The following is a 21,371-nucleotide window of genomic DNA, read 5'->3' on the forward strand; positions in this document are numbered from 1 at the left end:
TAGAAAAAATAAGCAAAAGAATTAATTGGCGATTCCAAAAAAAGTACAAATTGCACAAAAGCACAAAAATCCTTAGTGAATATTACCAAAATTTATGAAGAAACTTTGGAATTTCTTCATAAGAAAATGTGTATTCTATTTTCCTTGGATAGGATGTTTTATATATATATATCTTTTAGAACCATGTATTCTGATGTATGCTTCACGTAAAAAATGTTCTTGTGGGGAAAAAATAACTTTAACTAAAGGTACTCATTTAAAATAAAGCATATTAGATGGGAGGTTGGTTGGAGGTTGGGCGAAATAGGTAAAGGGGATTAAGACTACACTTGCCATGATGAGCACTGAATAATGTATAGAATTGTTGACTCACTATATTGTACATCTGAGACTAATATGTGAACTGTATGTGAACTGTACTGGAATTAAAATATAAACAATTAAAAAAATCAGGCACAGGGGTGCCTGGGTGGCTCAGTCAGTTAACCGTTCAACTTCAGCTCAGGTCATGATCTCATGGTTCGTGAGTTAGAGCCCCTTGTCGGGTTCTGTGCTGACAGCTCAGAGTCTGGAGCCTGCTTCAGATTCTGTGTCTCCTTCTCTGCCCCTCCCCTGCTCATGTCCTGTCTCTTTCTCTCTCTCTCAAAAATAAATAAACATTAAAAAAATTTTGGGAGGGGGCACATGTGAAAAAATCCACTGTTTTGCCTTTCAGGGTCACAAAAAGATAAAAATAAGTCATAATTCTCTTTGTTGGCAGTGACGCAGGCAAGATTTCTATAAGCTTCTTAAGAGCAAGTGGCATTAAAAACCAAAACACACAAAAACAGGCATACATTTCATCCAGTAATTCCATTTAGGAGTCTATATGTATGGAATTAATCAAAGATGACACAAAGCCTTTGTCAAAGATAAGTGCAATGATACGTATGAAAAATGGTCATTGAAGCACTACTTGGAATATTAAAAAACTGAAGAAGCCTACATTTCCAACAACCAGAGATTGTAAATTGTGACATATTCATACTTGGCAAGCAAAGACAATAATGCTGCATAAGATACCATCCAGCCTGTAAAATGTTGATGATATGTTGTGAAATAAAAAATAAATGGGATGTTGATTGTGATGCAGATTATAATATGGATAGATCTTCACCAAACTGCTCATATTAGCTTTTTCAAGTTGGTGATATAATGATTTTCGAAGTTTTATGCAATGAGTATTGTATTTATAATTAGAAAGAAATGATATCTTGTAAAAGTTTTAACACTTTACAACCAGCAAGTAATTTCTTAATGTAAAATAAATAGAAAAACCTCAAGCTTACATTTTTTAAACACCTGATTATAGGAGAATAATAATCCTCAGGCATTCACTAAGCCTGCCATATATTATACGTATGTGTTTATGGTTTTATAATAATTAATATATGATAAACATATACAATAATTTATTTAATAATTAATAACAAATTATCTCTTAGTTTAATAACTAATAACAAATATTGTCAGTTAATATTAACAGACTATATTATTAATTAATATTGGTAATTAATTTAATTGTGAGTAAATTATAATACATTTATTAATTTATAATAAATTTAAATAGTATTTTAAGGGATGTCCACTTTGCAAAATTCTTTAAATTATGAGCTCCTTTAAAATACATTCTGTTCACTAAACATTCCTTAAAAATTCTGTGTGTCAAATACTTATGATATATTAATGTTGATATATATTCCTAATGAACCACTCAATCACGTGTGCTGAGAATGGTTTCTGCCTTCTTAGCATGTTGGGATGCAATTTAAAATGTGAGATATCCAGGGCTCCTGGGTGGCTCAGCCAGTTGAGCATCTGACTTGCCTTCAGCTCAGGTCATGATCTCATGATCATGAGAGGTCATGAGATGGAACCCCATCAGGCTCCATGCTAAGTGTGGAGCCTGCTTAGGATTCTCTCACTGCCCCTCCCCTGCTTGTGTGCTCTCACTCTCTCTCTCTCTCTCTCTTTCAAAATAAATAAATAAATGTTTTTAAAAAATAAAATAACAAAAATTGAGATCTCTGATTAACATGAATCTTGGGGCCTAAGCAGAACAAGGTAGATAGAACTTCACTTTTTTCTCTCTCTATATAGCAGGACCCATTTGTACAGAAATACCCCATTCTACTTCCATAATGCTTTTTATGGGATGGTCTCTAACGTCCATTATGGAACTAATTAGGAAACTCCTTACTATCGTTAAACCCAACCCCTCTGGTTTGACCACAACTGCTATATAGCAGTGGAAACACAATTTGATAGCTCCTTGTCTGTTTTAAAGGAGGAAGTAATGAATAACTTCCCTAATTAAAACCACTATGATTTGGTGGGATCTTATTTTTCTTTAACAGGGAGGACAGGATAATTACACAGATTGGAATGCAGCCAAACAGTAAAGCTAACTGCTTGAAAGTGAAATACCGTGCAAGAACTTAGCTTCCTTAATAAGCTGTTCGATGTGGGGGATGGGCACAAGACACGTACTCAGGACTTTCCCGAGTGGCTTGTGAATTGAATCTACCCCTGAAGATAACCTAGATATAGATTTTTAAATATAAAACTACAGTAAAACTTTGGTTTGCCAGCATAATTCGTTCCGGAAACATGTTGTCATCCAAAGCACTTGTATATGAGAGTGAATTTCAAGAACCATGGTCTCAGTTGTGATCATGTGATGTTCAGCATCACATACTACTCGTAGTGCAAGATGTTGCTTGCTTATCAAGTTAAAATTTATTAGAAATGCTTGTTCATCTTGTGGAACACTCTCAGAACAAGTTACTTGCAATCCAAGGTTTTACTGTGCTCCGTGTTCCTTGGTAATTTAGCCTAAGAAATAAGTAGACTGTCTTATCAGTGCCCAGGATTTTCACAGGCAGTGCTGCAAAGGATATTATTTTGTGCTGGGTTCAGACTAAGACTGGTACAGGCAGGTGGACCATCTTTATTTGTCGGTTGATTAATTAGAGTTGGTTTTGAGTCAGTTAATGACATGACTGTCACCAGGGCAAGTAGGAGTGTAAGTTTATAGGACAGGCAGTAATTAGTGTCTCCAGATGTTTTACATGAAATCTAGTTAAAACACATGGACAAAATCAAAACAGAAGCAATTACAGTAACTATGGGAAACTGCTACCACATTCGGATCCATATCTAAAATGCTAAGTGGGCACAGAGGGGCTTCATAGAAACAAACATCATTATGGAGCATGACGTTGAGCATGGGCTTTGCTGCCTTGGACTGTGAATACTAGCATGGTGATGACAAATTATCTTGTGACAAATACACAATAGGACAGAAGAAGAAAGTAATTTGGGTGCTGAGATTGGCATCACAGTGGGGGCCCACAAGAGCAAATCTTTACCAGTTGTTTTGTATCATTTCATACAAAAGGATGTTTTGGAGAGGCAGAGAGTAGGAGTGGTAGAAATTGAGAGATATCTAAAGTTTCCCAAAGTCTATTTTGAACCTATTCTTAATTTCAGCAGTACTTTTCCATCTTTTTTTTTCCCCACCCAGTCTACTATTTTATAAGTGTAACATATTTTCAAATTCTTCTAGTTCCTTGTTGAGGGCAATGTGTATCTGTCAAAAATTAAGGGTACAGTTAAAGAGGTTAAAATAAAAATAGGTGAAGTAGTATTTATTCAAAGTGTAATTATTAAACACTTATTATGCACAAATCATTTTGTGTATCATAGTAACTGACATTTAATTAGCACTCAGTAAATTTCATCTTTCTTGTTTACTACTAAGGATAAATTCTCTCAGATACAAAGATGTTAAAAAATATAGAAACAATAATTATAAACAAATGTAGTATGAAATTCTAGGAGAAGAATTTTTTTATCTGTGTTCCAGAAAGATCTTAAGGATTCAGGCCAATGAATATATTGGGAACAGTGTATATTTTTGTACTCACATGTGTATATATTTTATAGAAAGTGAGAATCAATACTATTCATCATTCTTTTTCAAAGACTCAATCACTACAAAAATGCAAAGAACAATTGGTTGAAGGAAGAGAATGAGGATACCAGATAAGCTAGAGAACATGTTGATTGATACAGACATTTGTTAATAATTGCATCTGGAAAATATTTTAAAAGATTCTATATTTATTTCCTGCTTTTGGAATGGCACAGAACAATTCCAAGACAAGACTAATATCCATTGGGAAGACTTTCTTTTCCCAAATAGAAACTGGGTCATTAAAATATTGGGAAGGGAATAGGTAAAAATAAGAGCTAATGAAGGGACTTGGAATGTCTGGGATATTAGAGTCAGTCCACTCCTTCATAAAAGCAATGAAAACATGGGAGAAAAAAATCATACAAATCAACTCTTTCAGAATTCTAAAAATTAACCAAAGACTTGTAACAATCTTGAGGAGTGTTTATTCCAAAAAAAGAAATTGCTGAACCTCAGTAAGAACAAGATTTATGGCTCTTAAACTTGACCTACCCCATGCCCTTCTCCCGAGTTCTACAGTGGCCTTGTAAAACAATAGCCTCAGAGCCATGAAGCATGAGGGCAGGCTGGCCAAATTCAGAGTTCCTCAAATGGTTCCATTCCCAGAGCATTATCACTATTTGATCTGTCTCAAAGCTGCTTGGAAAATCTTTATTCAAAAGGCATTGTCATTATTTGACCTGATCAGAGCTCAAAAGCCCTACCTCCAGGGTGTATGTGGAAAACAACCAACAAAGATTATTTGATATCACAGACACTTACAGCATCAGTTGGGGCAAACAAGAGCCTGGACAGAAAAATAAAAGGAGATGTTCATTGGGGTCTTTGAAAAGATCTGACATATTACCAGGGATTTGGAAGTCCACATATATTAGCAGGGCTGTGCACATGTGAGGAAAAACCCAAAAGTGCCCCAATCTCTCATCTCTGGTTGGTCTTGAGGCCCTGTACAAGCAGGAAGTAAAGGCAGAGGCAGAATTATACATTGCCTGAGCATTACTGGAGTTCCAGAACACAAAGTTCCTTGAGAAAGGATAGAAGACTTACTGGCTCACGGCATTTAGGAAAGTATCTGACCAATCATTTCCTGACCACTTAGTTAATAATAGACTTCAGTGGCTGACCACCACAGGGAATACAGACTTTTCAGAATTAGTCCCGGAAAGTCACTAAACAACCCCCACCCCAATAAAGAAATAAATCCAGCAGCAATAACAATAAAAACTAACAAGAACACATCATGGGGAAGGGACCTGAATTCCAGTTTTGCCACGTTATATGTTCTCAAATATACACTTTCCAAGAGGAAAATTATGGTTCAAACACAGGAAAAAAGTTATAAATAGAAACTGACCCTAAGGGGACCCAGATTTTAGAGGTACTAGACAAAAATTTTAAATTAGCTATTATTAATATATTCAAAACTGAAGAAAATCATGTCTGAAGAATTAAAGGAAAGTATGACATTGATGCTTCACCAAATAAAGAATATCAATAAAGGAATTTAAAAAATGTTTTTAAGAACCAAATAGAAATTCTAGAATTGAAGGTACAATGACTGAAATGAAAAATTTACCAGAGGGGTTTACAACAGATTCGAGCTTGCAGAAGAAAGAATTGGAAAATTTAAAGGTAGCTCGATTGAGATTACCCAGTTTAAGGAACAGAAAGAAAAATGTCTGAAGACGAATGAACAAGATCTCAAGGAGCTGTGGGACACCATCAAGCATACCAACATAGGCAAAATGGGATCCCAGAGCAGAGGAGAGAGAGGGAGGGGCAGAAACAATATTGGCATAAATCATAGACACACACTTCCCAAATGTGATGAAAAGCATCAACCTATACATCTAAGAATCTTAAATTTTAAGTAAGAGAAAGTCCAGGAGATCCACATTTATTCAGTCTGTCAAAAGACAAAGAAAGAATCTTAAAATCAGCAAGAGAAAAATGGTTCACCGTGTATAAGAGATTCTTAATAAAGCTAACAGCTGACTTCTCATTAGAAACCAGGGAGGCAAAAGACAATGAGATGAACATTCAAAACGCTGGAAGAGAGAGGCCTGGGTGGCTCAGTCAGTTAAGCATCCGACTTCGGCTCAGGTCACGATCTCACAACTTGTGAGTTTGAGCCCCACTTCAGGCTTTGTGCTGACAGCTCGGATTCTGTCTCCCTCTCTCTCTGCCCCACTTGCACTCTGTCTCTATCTCTCAAAACTAAGTAAACATTAACAAAAATAGTTTGAAAGCTAAAAAGATGAGGGGCAAAAAACCGCCATATAAACAGTAAGCGAAAACTGAAAGGAGAAACAGACAATTCAAAATCATAGTTGGAGAATTTAATCTCTCACCTTCAAAAATGGATAGGACACCTAAGTAGAAGATTAATTAGGAAGCAGAAGACTTGAACAATACTCTGAACCAGTTAGACCCAAAAAACACCTATAGAACACTCCATCCAACAGCAGCAGAATACACATTTTTTCTTCATTGCACATACAATATTCTACAAGAGAGACAATATATTAGGTTATTAAACGAGCCTCAGTATGCTTAGGATAATGAAATCACACAAAGTATGCTCTTTAAGCACAATAGAATTAAATTTGAAATCAGTAATAGAGGGAAATTTGAGAAATTGACAAAAATGTGGAAATTAAACAGCACACTTCGAAATAACCAATGGGTCAATGAATAAATAGCAAGTAAAGCTTTAAAATTCTTTGAAATGAATGAAAAGTAAAACACAACATCCTAAAACTTATGGAATGCAGCTAAAACAGTGCTTAGAGGGAAATTTATGGCTGTGAACATCTGTCTATATTGAAAAAGAAAAAAGATTTTTTAATCAGTGGCCTCATCTTCTACCTTAAAAAACTGGGTGAAAAAAGAGCGAACTAAATGTAAAGCAAGCAAAAAGAAGAAAATAAATTTAGAAGTTAGAGCATAGAGGTGCCTGGGTGGCTCAGCTGGTTAAGCATTCCACTCTTGATTTCAGCTGAGGTCATGATTTCACTGTTCATGATATTGAGCCCCACGTCGGGCTCTGTGTTGACAGCTCAGAGCCTGCTTTGGATTCTCTCTCTCTCCCTCTCTCTCTGCCCCTCCCCTGCTCATGAGTGCCCTCTCTCTCTCTCTCTCTCTCTCTCTCTCTCTCAAACTAAATAAATAAACCTAAAGAAAGTCAGAGCATAAATAAATGTAATAGAAATTAGAAAAGCAACAGAGAAAACCTAAAACCGAACTTGGTTCTTTGAAAAGATCAACAAAATGAACAAAACTTAGCTAGACTGACCAAGAAATCAAGACAGGATCCTCAGATTACTGAAATCAGGAATAATAAAGGGGACACTACCATTGAACTTACAGCAGTAAGGAGAAAAAGGATTATAGGAGAATACTATGAACAACTACATGCTAGCAAATTAGAAAACATAGATGAAACTGACAAATTCCTACAAAAACACAAAATACCAAAAGTGATTCAAAAAGAAATACAAAATTGGAACAGACCTATAGTAAGTAAAGAGATTGAATTTGTAATTTAGGAATTTCCAGTAATTAAAAAGTCCCAAGCTCATATGACTTCATGATTAATTTTACCAAACATTTAAAGAAGAAATAGTATCAATTCTACACACATTCAAAAAAAATTGAAGAGGAGGGAACACTTCCTAACTCAGTGTGAGGCCTGTGTTACCATGATACCCAAAGCAGACAAAGACATCACAAAAGAGACTACAGAAAGGAAGAAAATATTTGCAAGTCATATATCTGAGAAAGGACTTGTATCCCAAATATGTAAAGAGTACATAACAACTCAGTGATAAAAAGTTAAGTAACCCAATTAAAAATGGACAAAGGATTTGAATAAACATTTCTCTGAAGAAAATAAAGAAGTTATTAAAAAGTCCATAAATAGATGCTGAAATGCATTTGTCATTAAGGAAATACCAGTCAAAGCCACAATGAGATAACAATTCACACCCACTAGGATGGCTATGATCAAAAAACAGACAATAAAAAATAAAAATTAAAAACAAACAATACAAGATAAAAATTAAAAAACAGACTGATAATAACAAGTGTTGGCAATAATGTGGCGAATTTGGAACCCTCATACATTGCTGGTGGGAATGTAAAATAATATGGCAATTTTGGAAAATAATTTGACAGTGTCTTACCATGTTAAATTTCATTCATAAATATATGTCCAAGAGAAATCTAAATACATGTCCACCAAAAACTTATATAGAATGTTCATGGCATATTACTCAAAATGCTAAAAAAGTGGAACCAACCAAAATTTTTATCATGACAAATGCAGAAACATAATTTGGTATACACATACAATGGAATATTATTTTTGCGATTCCATTTGCATTATTCTTTAAATATGGGAAAGATGGAATACTTAAGAAAAAATCTTGCATTTTAGCATTGATGTTCAAACTTAATAAAGGTTTTCTTTCAATGCCCTGTTCTCTGAATGTCAAACTCAGATCAATTTAAGTAGCATCCCTACCAGAAAGCTGTCTTTGGTGGCTGTTTTCTATATCCCTAACACAATAGTATAAAGTCATTAATGTTCATCATGTTGTATATTTTCAGCCAGCAGTGGTCAAATGACCTTTCTAAGGTTGTGTATTAGTTTGTTCTCACCATTACTCCCCTGACAGTTCCAAACCTCAATTGTTACTTTACAAATAACCAAGAAGGTGAAAAGGCAACAAAAGCCTCTCATGACACCTTGCTGCTACTTCATGATGGAAAATGGTCACATTGGGGCACCTGGGTGGCGGAGTTAGTTAAGCATCTGACTCTTGATTTCATCTAAGATCATGATCTCACAGTTAGCGGCATCAAGCCCTGCGTCAGGCTCTGTGCTGGTGGCACGGAGCCTGCTTAAGATTCTCTCTCTCTCTCTCTCTCTCTCTCTCTGCTCCTCCCCCCCACCCTCATCTTGCACACTGTGTCTCAAAATAAATAAATAAACTTAAAAAGAAAAGAAAAAGGTCATATTTATTGTAACATTTTTTCCCTGTGTTGTTTAGAACATATTTCCTCTTTGTCTGAATGCCCACAGAACATGTGACAAGAGACATACTTGCCTTTGTTAATGGCAAAATATACTTAATATGTTTAACTCCCTTCTACCTTTCCTTTCCCTAAATGGAAAAGATCTCTCAGGTAGTGTTTACATTTAAGCTTCAAACTCTAAGTTGGAAAAATATTTGTCTGCAATTAATGAAAGTTTCATGGCTTTCTTACTTTAGATTCTTTTTAAATGTTGAATTTAAAATTCCCTCATCGAGGGGCGCCTGGGTGGCTCAGTCGTTAAGCGTCCAACTTCGGCTCAGGTCATGATCTCATGGTTCACGAGTTGGAGCCCCACGTCGGGTTCTGTGCTGACAGCTCAGAGCCTGGAGCCTGCGGATTCTGTGTCTCCCTCTCTCTCTGCCCCTCCCCAGCTCGTGCTCTGCCTCTCTCTCTCTCTCAAAAATAAATAAAAACATGAAAATAAATCAATAAATTCCCTCATCTCTAAAATAGCTAATAATAGCTCTTTGTGGAAGATAAGCTGAGAAAAACAAATTAGAAACATCTAAAAATATGTCTTATCATTTCTACAACCATCTTTCTGAGCAAACAGAGATTTTCAAGCAAACAGATTTTCAAACAGAGCTTGTGACAAAAGCCTATGTGCGATTATTTTATTAGAGAGCGCAGTCTCAGGAAAGAAGGAGGAAAGAAAAAGGGAGGTAGCGTAGAAGTGAGAACAATGTATGTGTGATTACAAAGGCTGTCACCGCTTGGTACCAAGCAAACTGCACAGATTTTTGACGATATTTCAGGAGACTGGATAAATCGCTGAATCTCTCAGGACAACTGGTTTGGGAAGAGGAACAGAAGAATTTATCTCCCAAAACTCAAAGATCTAAGTCCCCCACACGTCCAAGCAAAAGCGCTGGGGCTGCGAGAACACCCTTCTATCCTGTTCCCCAGCGCCAACCGGGGAGCTCAAGGGCAGGAGGCAAGAATTGCACAGCACAGACTGTAGAGAGAAAACAGGCCAACCTGAAGCCCATCAGAGCCCGTGCAGTGCTGGTGGCCGCAGCAGCAGGGGCCTCAGAGGCAGGTGATGCTGACAGGGAATGAGATGAGACATAGAAGGTGTTGATTTGCCATCCTTCAAACCAAAGCCTGTGGATAGAAATGCAGCACGTTTAAGTTCATGTTTAAGTGACAGATTGGAGCAATTATGTTATTGTTCTGTTCTTGGGGAAAAGTGTGCAAAGGCTTGATTACAACCATGTCAAAAGGACCATAAAAATTAAAAAAAAATTTTTAGGACATTTCAACTAAGCACAACTTTTGCCTTTCACTATAAACCTTTGTATGTATTGCAATTCTTGTTAATCAGCTCACTGTAGTAGTCACCTCATACTGACGAAATAAAATACTATAGGGGGTATTTAAACAACAACTGGGGGGTTTAAACAACAAAAGTTTAGTTTGTCACAGTTCTGGAGGCTGGAAAGCCCAAGGTTAATCTTCTTGCCAATTCCTGGTTCCTGGTGAGCACTTTCTTCCCAGCTTATAGGCAGCTGCCTTCTCAGAATTTACAGTAAGAATAGATGAAATGTTTAAATAAATTAAAGCAGGAATAAAAAAAAAAAAGAGCAAGAGATTATTAAAAGTGGTCACTCATTTTTAAAAAAGAACCAAAATAATTTCTACATATGAGAAAATTTAATGAATAATATTAAAAATTAAACAGAGGACTTAACTAGCAGAATACATTCAATTGACATAAAAGATTATAGAATAGATCTGAACAAATTACAAAGAATGTGGGGCGCCTGGGTAGCTCAGTCGGTTGAGCGTCTGACTTTGGCTCAGGTCATGATCTCACAGTTTGTGGGTTCGAGGCCCATGTCAGGCTGTGTGCTGACAGCTCAGAGCCTGGAGCCTGCTTCGGATTCTGTGTCTCCTCTCTCTGTTCCTCCCCTGCTCATGCTCTGTCTCTCTCTCTCTCTCTCAAAAATAAATAAAGATTAAAAAAAATTACAAAGAATGTAGCACAAAGAACACAGATACATGGAGACATGAAAGGCCACAGGGAGACAGTTCAATATATGTCTAATTAAATTCACATAAGGAGTCAATTTTGAAAGAATATTTGTCATTATAAAAACATAATTTTGCTCTACTATTCTTAAAATATAAGAATGATTTTTTCTAATTTTTTTAATGTTTATTTTTGAGAGAGAGAGACAGACAGACAGACAGAGCATGAGCAGGGGAGGGAGAATCCAAAGCAGGCTCCAGGCTCTGAGCTGTCAGCACAGAGCCTGTGCGGGACTCAAACTCATGGGCTGTGAGATCATGACTTGAGCCAAAGTTGGGCGCTTAACCAATTGAACCACCTGGGAGCCCAAATACAAGAATCATTTTCTGGGGGCAGGGGAGGACCTGGGTAGCTCAGTTGGTTAAACAACTGACTCTTGATCTCAGCTCAGGGCATGATCTCAGGGTCGTGAGTTTAAGCCCTGTCTTGGGCTCTGTGCTGGGCATGAAGCCTACTTTAAAAAAAAATCATTTTGTTAGGATTTAAAAGATATCTAATAATTATTATATCTGAATTTATTATTATAAAACACATTTGATTTGTAAAATATTTTCACAGTAAACACTCAAGCCAATTTTTTAGTGCTTTTCTATCTCTCTTTCTCTGCCTCTATTGCCTGTCTGTCTCTGTCTGTCTATATAAAGATTAGATAGATAGATATCTGGTCATAAACCTGATATGCACGTATAAGTTGATAAATATAATCTTATGTGTGTGTGTGTGCATGTTTATTATTTTGAACCATATGAAATTGCCATTTGGAGTGTCAAAGAGTCACATAGAGGCAATTTTATATGCTTAAGCCTATATATACATATTGGATTGAGGATGCATTATATTTTACAGTAGCCTGTAAAATATATTTTCTACATAAGGGCAAAATATATTTTTCTCTAAGGATTCTCCGAGTTCTATCTCACATCCGGTAGCCTGTATGATAGTAACATTTCTTCAGGATTGTAACTCCCACACGGGGTTACAAAGATTAGTAATGCATATGATAGTGATGCATAGTACTTAATTGGCTTTGTCAGACACTCACCTTTATGTTCCCATCTTCCTCCCTAACAGGCAAATTTCTAGATCTTTTATTCCTCCAAAATCTGCTTAGAGAAATAGCTATGATTTCCTTGCCATTTATTTGGCTGCCAAGTGTTAGTAACACCTGATATTAGATTCATTTAAGATGAAGATTGGAGACTGGCTTGAAATAATCCATTAGATTATTCTTCTCCCATCCTTCCTACTACTACTGGCATCATTGGTAGTAGAAGCGGGAGCAGGCACTGGATGAACTGTATATCCCCCTCTAGCGGGTAGCCTAGCCCACGCTGAAGCATCTGTAGATCTAACCCTCTTTTCCTTCCACCTTGCAGGCCTTTCTTCAATCTTAGGTGCTATTAATTTCATTACTACAATTATCAATACAAAACCCCCTGCTGTATCTCAATATCAGACACCTTTATTTTTCTGATCCGACCTAATTACTGCCGTCTTGCTACTCCTATCACTACCAGTATTAGTGGCCGGCATTACCAGACTACTAACAGACCGAAACTTAAACACCACCTTCTCTGATCCCGCTGGAGGGGTCCTATCCCATGTCAGCACTTGTTCTGATTTTTTGGGCACCCGAAGTCTGCATCCTAATCTTGCCAGGTTTCAGAATAATTTCACACATCGTCACCTATTACTCAGGCAAGAAAGAGCCCTTTGGTTATATAGGAATAGTCTGAGCATTAATATCTATTGGCTTCCTAGGTTTCACTGTATGCGCTCACCACATGTTCACCATGGGAATAGAGGTTGACACACGAGCATACTTCACATCAGCCACCGGAATCATTGCTATCTCCACAGGGGTAAAAGTATATCTGACTTGCCACCCTTCATGGAGGCCACATTAAATGATTCCCTGCTACGCTATGAGCCCTAGGCTTTATTTTCCTATTTACTGTAGGGGGCTTAACAGGCATTGTACTAGCAAGCTCCTCGTTACATAGCGTTCTTCGTGACACATGCTATGTAGTAGCTCACTTCCACTATGTATTATCAACAGGAGCAGTATTCGCTATTGTAGGAGGGCTCACTCATTGATTCCCCCTATTTTCAGGAAATACTCTCGGTAACACCTGAGCAAAAATCCATTTCACAATTATATTTGTAGGGTTAACACGACGTTCTTTCCTCAGCACTTTCTCGGATTATCCTGAATACCTCGACATTACTCTGACTATCCAAATACAATACAACTTGAAACACAATTTCCTCTATAGGTTCTTTCATTTCTCTAACAGTAGTAATATGAATAATTTTTATAGTCTGAGAAGACTTCGCTTCCAAATGAGAAGTAGCAATAGTAGAACTAACCACAACCAACCTCAAATGGCGGCATGGATGTCCTCCTTCATATCATACATTTGAAGAGGCAGCCTATGTAACCTTAAAATAAGAAAGGAAGGAAGCACACCTCTAAAACTTCCTTCCCCAATACCTTTCAAATTACATAGCCTCTGAAAACTCTTTTTTGTTGTTGTTGTTTACTTATTTTTGAGAGAGAGAGAGAGAGAGAGCATGCGCGTGCGTGCACACAAGTGGGGGAGGGGCAGAAAGAGAGGGAGACACAGAATCTAAAGCAGGCTCCAGGATCTGAGCTGTCGGCACAGAGCCCAAAGGTGGGGGCTCGAACTCAGGAACCACGAGATCATGACCTGAGCTGAAATCAGGTACTTAACCTCCTGAGCCATCCAGGCGCCCAGCCCATGAAAACGCTTGTAAGCCAGATCTATCTCAGAACTAAACGAACATGAACAATCTAGAGGAAAATTATTCCACGTATACACAGATATCAAGAAAAACACTGCTTTCATCATGCCATCTCAAACACTTTCAAAGGCCTTCATTGCTTACATGGTACATTCTAGATCTCTTATTCAGTGTGCAGATTCTTCTGAAACCTGCTTCCAGCCCCCATTTCAATCTTACACCCCAGTAACCTAAGCATCTAGCACATGGCTATCAGTTATCACCTCCAAAAATAAGTTGGATCTTTAGCCTACTCCGGTAAAAAATATTACTACCCCCCCCCCAAAAAAAAGCCCAAAGTTCTTAACGTGTTATTAACAAGAAGTAGGGGGGAGGGGACTGTCCTTACCCCACAGAACTCTTAATTTCTGTAGAAATTACTTGCTGTAGAGCCCCATGTCTTTCGTCATGCTGTGCCTTTACCTATAAGCTGTTCTCACCCACCTGGTGAAGCCTGGTCCTCTTCAACTGTCAACTCCTCAGTGAAGCCCTCCCTGACATCTTCAGCAGAGTTTGATGTTTTTGCTTTATGCTTTCTTAGTACTTTATTCATATCTCTGCCTGTCTATCCCCTTAGACTACAAATTCACTTTTGGCGGGTGTCATGCTATCTGAGTATATCGATATCTGCCACATAACCTGGTGCTGTGTCTTTCTGCTGAAAGAATGAACCAGCAAAGGAATGAAAGGCCGATAATGCAAGGTAGTTAAGAGAAGTAATGCTAGACTGCTAATATTTTACTGTCTAACCCAAAAAGTCTTAAACAGTGATAACACAGTCATAGGAGAACAGTTTCTGTGCCGCTCTTATGCCAGTTGAAAAGCTGCTTCTGGTTCTTCCAGAGACTATGGTTGTACATCTACAGGACTGATTAGTCCCCTGATCTCACAGTTTGATTTATGTGCATCATGCACTCCATAAGGAAAGCCAAAGAAGATCCACTTCACTGTGAACAGTGCTCATTAGAAACCAACCTCCAGCTAGGCCAATGCGCAAAGCCTCAGGGAACACTAAAGGAGATTTTTTTCCTTTCAAGCACAAATTGTGTTTTCGTTTTTTTTAATGTTTATTTATTTTTGAGAGAGGGACAGAGACAGAGAGACAGCAGAGAGAGAGGGACACACAATACGAAGCAGGCTCCAGGCTCTGAGCTGTCAGCACAGAGCTCCACGCGGGGCTCAAGCCCACAGACTACGAGATCATGACCTGAGCCGAAGTTGGATGCTCAACAGACTGAGCCACCCAGGCACCCCCAAAATATTCTATTTTTTTAAATGACCACATACTATCTGAAAGTATAGATGTAGAATCACTAATTTAAACATTTTTTTTTTAATTGCAGAGACTATTCTTTCTTCACTGATTTAATTTTGTCTAATACTAAGACTCTATATAAGCCCAGGTCTGCTTCTGGCTTCTTCATTGTGTTGGAGTCTTAACCAACTGAGCCATCTAGGTGCCCCCAGCACAAATGATTTTTCTTTAATGTTTTTTTTAATATTTTATTTATTTTTGAGAGAGAGACAGAGAGACAGAGAGTGAACGGGGAGGAACAGAGAGAGAGCGAGCCACATGGAATCCAAAGCAGGCTCTAGGCTCTGAGCTGACAGCACAGAGCCTGACGCGGGCCTGGAACCCACCAATTGTGAGATCATGACCTGAGCTGAAGTCAGACATTTAACTGACTGAGCCACCCAGGTGCCCTAGCACAAATTATTTTTTAAATATAAAAAAACAATGTGTATGTTTGTCTTCTTAGTGGAAGTGTGATTAATTTCCATAATGTGAGAATATAATATGTGGATTACCCAAGAAAGTTTTATATTTTAAAACAAATTCAAGAAAAAAATATATAAACACTACAGGAATAAATATTACATATAAATTTTTACACTTCCTTTAGATAATATAGAAGAGATATCTACCTGCCCACATCCCAGTTTTATAATAAAAATCTAGTTTTTAATTAAAAACACATTGAACTCTTTCTTCCCATTTTTAAAACTGTTCAAAAATTATAAGATTTGAAAGGCTTTTGGTAATAGTGAGCAAGTCCTGCCATTAACAAATGCCAAAAGCATAATAAAACACCTAAAATGATAAGGTACTGGTGTCGGAGCTGAATAGCCCTTTAATTAGAAAAAGTTCATGTATTCGTATTCAACATTAAGCAGTGATTAATAGATACACCGTGTGCTTTTTTAAGTAGGGTAGATAACATGTCCAATTTTAATGTAAATTTAGTGACAATATCAGCGTGTTTCTCTAAAACGCTCTGTCTGATTAGTTTCAGAGGAGTAAAAAAAAAAAAAATCTTGATCAGTGAGCACATCCGTAAAATATTAATACTAAAACTCCTTACATAATTGTATTCTCTGAAATTGTTGCCGTGGCTGGCTGGGAGGTTTTCATGCTCAAAAACAACATGTTATAAAAAATGAAATCCAAATGAGGTGCTCGCTCTTTTCTCCGTCCTAGAAAAACATCTACTCTTACTGACCTCATTCCTTGCTCTCACTGACTGATCAAAGAAAAAAAAAGCCTATTTTTTTTTTCTGTCTTCTTAAAGAAAGCTCTATTTTGACAGTGTCTTTTTTTTTTTTCCTTCCCTCCAGGGAATCTTTAAATAGCCAGGTAAGAAGAATTCTCAGAGTAAAAGGTACAGGGAATGTGAAAGCAAAAAATCACATGTGGGACAACTTTTTCTCAACTTTCACATTCAAGGAGCTCCGTTTTAGTAGTGAAGATACCATGTTCCCTCAAATATTGCTGTCAACATTGAGTAAATTTCCCGTATCTATTTTATTAGGATACTCATCCTTTCTCACAGCTTTATCTACCATCCAATTCCATCTATTCACCTTAGACTCATATTTCTTTTTTTTTTTTTAATTTTTTTAACGTCTATTTATTTTTGAGACAGAGAGAGACGGAGCATGAACGGGGGAGGGGCAGAGAGAGAGGGAGACACAGAAGCAGGCTCCAGGCTCTGAGCCATCAGCCCAGAGCCTGACGAGGGGCTCGAACTCACTGACCGTGAGATCGTGACCTGAGCTGAAGTCGGAGGCTTAACCGACTGAGCCACCCAGGTGCCCCTAGACTCATATTTCAATGCCAGACTCTTTATGGGTGAATTCCATATTCAATTCCAGAGTCTAAGATTAAATTTATCGTCTCCCCATCCCCAAAAGTAGCTCTCCTCCCAGGGTTCCCTGTTTTCCCTTGACACTCGCAGCTGGTTATTCAGGCTCGAGACATTGACAAGACCTAGCAGTCCTTTCACTTCAAATAAAAGTTTCCTTCAAAATGTTTTTCAAGTTCTGTTTTAATCTAGGTTTTCCCCCAAAAGCTAAACCATAGACCAAAGCTTGTGTAAAGGTCATTAAAAATTTTTTTTTAATGTTTATTTATTTTTGAGAGAGAGTTAGAGAGAGAGAGAGAGAGACAGCGCCAGCAGGGAAGGGGCAGAGAGATGGAGACACAGAATCTGAAGCAGGCTCCAGGCTCTGAGCTGTGAGCAAAGAGCCCAACGTGGGGCTCTAACTCAGGAACCATGAGATCGTGACTTGAGCTGAAGTCGGACACCCAACCGACTGAGCCACCCAGGAGGCCCCGAAGGTCATTCATTTTATTTGGGAATATAATCTTAGAGGACAAGCGTGAGGGCAGTAGTTTTGAACAGGGAAAAACCAATTTGAAAAATGTGCTTTTGTGAGCTGCCATCCTTCAGTCTCATAGGAACTTCTAAGGAGCCTTGTGAAACATGTTTGAGAACTAATGGCCTGGGGCAATAGGGGAGGCAATTCATCCCTTGATCCCTATCCCCATTACCTAAGGTGTAACCTAAAGTAATCTCTGGTTGTGCATGCATAAGGGCCAAGTAAGGTGCCACAGGTATCCCACACAGTTGTGCCAAGTAGTCCCATAGCAGGAAGAGTTCCATGGTCTCAGCCCACAATGAGATGTTATAAGACTGAACCAAGGTGAAGATGGTGAAGCATTTAATGGAACTCGCCAGCAAAGCAGTGGTTGGGATAAGACATGAACTAAGAGGGTATGAAATGGCCAGTACAGCCTATCCCTTGCACCACTCAGATCCACCCATATGCCCTATTAGGTAAAACCTGTCACGGAGTCCCCTTCAGGGTAGTGATAAATTGTAATCTCTGAAAAGGCTTAATTCCGGGGGTTATTGGAATGAATTACACTCTCACTATTGCAGGCAGTGCCAAGGTCATAACTGATATTTATCATCTCCTTCTTTACTACTCATTCTGTTTATTTTCCTCATGCTAAGCCAACACTCTGGCTGGCCTAGTTTTCTTGTCTGCTGGAATGACCTTGATTTTCATATGTGAGAGATCTGTGCCCTTTGTTCGTTGCCTTTCCTTCTTTGGACTGTATTTACTATAATTGTCCATACACATTATCTCTTGGCAGAGAAACACAAATATGCACTCCTCTTGTATGTTGTGATTCTACATGTACTCCTTCCTATTCCCATTATATACCACAAATCCCAGAACTTCATAGAAATTAGATTCAATCACCTCTATGAGCATAGTAATTCTTCACCTTTGTTGCTTCAATGGCATGGGCAATTCAACATGACCAAGTAGTAGCTATAGTTTCAAGTTAAAGTGGAATGTATTAAGAGTTCCACTCTGTCTTCTGGGGGAAACAATCCCTTTACACAAACCAAGGTCACTAATCCTGTAGAACCCATGTTTGTGGAGATGAAGGTCACAACTTCACTGGGTCACTGGGAAGAATGGTGAGATGAACTAACCCCACTCTCACTCATTAGTTCTGGGACCCATGCATTTTAGCTACTGGAGAGAGTACCATTTATCAGCCATTGATTTAGTGCATTCACCACATCCTAGAGGACAGCACCCCAACCAGACTGTACCTAAGTGTATGTCTTCCTTAAGCCTCTAACTGACCATTCCATTATTCAGTTCCTAGGTGAGGAGATATATGGTAGGACAAGTGGGTTGTGTGTTTAAGTGCCCATTCCTGTATGGTAAAAGAGATAACTGTGAGAAACCATGAAAATATATGTCATATGTTGTATAATCCTTAGGGTGATGACGTCAGTGGTGATCCTTGAACCAGGGAATGCAAATTCATATCCAGAGAAGGTGTCAATTTATGAAAGGATGAATTTTTGCTCCTTCTACTGGGGTTCAGTTTGATGTAATCAACGTACCACCAAGTGGTAGACTGGTTTCCTTGAAGAATGACTTCATAATGAGGGCTTAATTTTGTTTTCTGCTCCTGACTAGTCACCAGTAGTCAGATAAAATTTACAGAAAAAGGACCTTGCTACTGAGGCTGCGTAGGTGTATCCCTGCCACAATGGTCACTCTGTTTATGGTCCCATTCTGCTAGCACCAGGGTTGCCAAAGAAAGATGCTTGTTGCCATCCACAGGACAAGTTTCCTCCTTGGTTATTGAGTTCCTCTTCTGAGATAAATGGTCTCTAGTGGTCATGAGTATGAGAAAGACAAGTGCACATGCGGTGCCCACTTCCATAGACCCAGTGCATGGATTTTCCTAAGATTTCATTGTCTCTTATCCACTTATTGTCTTTTTTTCAGAGTTCTGACCAACTAGCCAAACCACTCTGCCCAGGAGCCCAAAAATCCATGGAAAATAAACTTCCAGATGTTATCTTTGAAGGTGTAGTGCACTCTCATGTCCTTTAGAGCCAGACCTATGTAAGCCTCAAGTGTAAGAATTATCCAGTAAAGCTAACATGAAGAAATTGCACCAACTTACCTGTGAATTGGGCCTCAGTTATTTCCTTTGCTATTTAGTCATAGGGAAAGCCAAGATGCCATAGCAAAAGTTGTGACAGAGAACCTAATACCCTACAAATGGTTTAGGTGTTTGGTCACCTGTTTATTGTAATTTACTTGTGTCTTCTGGAACTTCTCCAGCCCAATTCTGAATGGTGCATTCATAACAAATCACTACTCTTCCTGCCCAAACTTATGACTCAATGGATTAGATAATATACAGTTCTAAGGATCTAGTATCATGGCAGGAATTTTTTTTTCCAAAATTGCATAATTCTTTGCTGCAGAAGGACTGGTCTTGCTCTAATACCCTAGGAGTTTTTGTTGTGAGTCTTCTACTGAGGTTTGCCCTTTGACACATAGGCAGCTTAGGATGCCTAGAATGCCGGCCACTTTCTACTAATCATGTTAAATTACCATTTATGTCACCGATATAACAAACCAACATGATGTGTTGTGGAATGTAACAATGATCAAGGTCCCTATAGACTATACAGTGACAGAGAGCAAGAGATTTAATGTAGCTCTGAGGGAAGGCAATGAGTGTATATTGTCACCCTTCCCATGTAAAAGTGATCTGGTTTTGATTTCTCTTACCATGGGGAATTGAATTACAGTCAACAAATCAGTTATAGCCAAATACCAAATACAAGAGGCTGAGTTAAGTTACTCTGGTACTGAAAAGGTATCACCTTCAACATGCGGTAATTAGGACTACAACTTGGTTAATTTTTGATAGTTTATTGCCATATGCTCTGATCCTTCTGGTTTATTCAAAGGCCAGCCAAATCAATTAAATGGCATTATCAGGCGAACCTCTACTGTTGCAACTGAAGTTTTTAATGGTGGTGTTAACGTCTGAAATTCTTTTTGGCATGAAGTATGGTATCTGATTGCTGTCTGTCACCTGGAGAAAACACCACAGGAGTGGAAGAAATCACACATAATAGAAGAGAATTATAGTAACACTAAAATTTAATTGGGAGGCAGAGGAAAAACATGAAGTAAATAAGATAGAGATGGGGGTCAGAGAGGAGAATAAAGTGACAGCAATATTCAAGAAGTGGTCATCAATGTGAAATATTGCTGGGTGTCACAAAGGAATTAGGGCTGCAATAGGGCCAGTAGGTATAGAAAACAGGACACTATTTGCCTTTGCTTGAGCAATTTAGGCAGAAACACAGAGTCAGATGTCAGATTGCTGGGAACTGAGAAGTATAAGGAAACTGAGGAAGTTGAGGCAACGAGTTTAAACTATTTTAATAGTTTAAATAGAATAGAAAATAGAAAATTTTCTTGAGAGTAGAATAGAAAAGCGGAAATAGGATGGCTTGGAGAGAAGGAAGATGCAGAATTAGCTGGTGGCTGTTGTTGCTGTTGTTTAGGACTGGGACAGTGTGAACAAGTTTTAGTCAGATGACAGAGAGAAAGCAAAGATACAAGAAAGTGAAAAAAAGACTCTTCTTTGCCTAAAAAGCCTCCATTCTTTCAATCCCATGGATAATAACAAATCTCATAGCTTGGCCCATCTTGGAATAGAATCTTTAGTCTCTTATATTGGCTAATTTTATGACTAACATCTTAATTTTATTTCCTTATTGCTTGTAGCTT

General features: G+C 38.1%; 1 protein-coding gene and 1 pseudogene across 2 annotated transcripts in view; both read left to right on the plus strand.

Annotated features, from left to right (window-relative positions):
- PTPRO (protein tyrosine phosphatase receptor type O) overlaps positions 1-21,371 on the plus strand; it is a 242,162-nt gene that overhangs the window by 46,325 nt on the left and 174,466 nt on the right. The window lies entirely within an intron of this gene.
- LOC123386543 lies at positions 12,340-13,717 on the plus strand (annotated as a pseudogene).

Source organism: Felis catus, chromosome B4, assembly GCF_018350175.1.
Source record: "Felis catus isolate Fca126 chromosome B4, F.catus_Fca126_mat1.0, whole genome shotgun sequence".
In the NCBI taxonomy this organism is placed as follows: Eukaryota; Metazoa; Chordata; class Mammalia; order Carnivora; family Felidae; genus Felis; species Felis catus.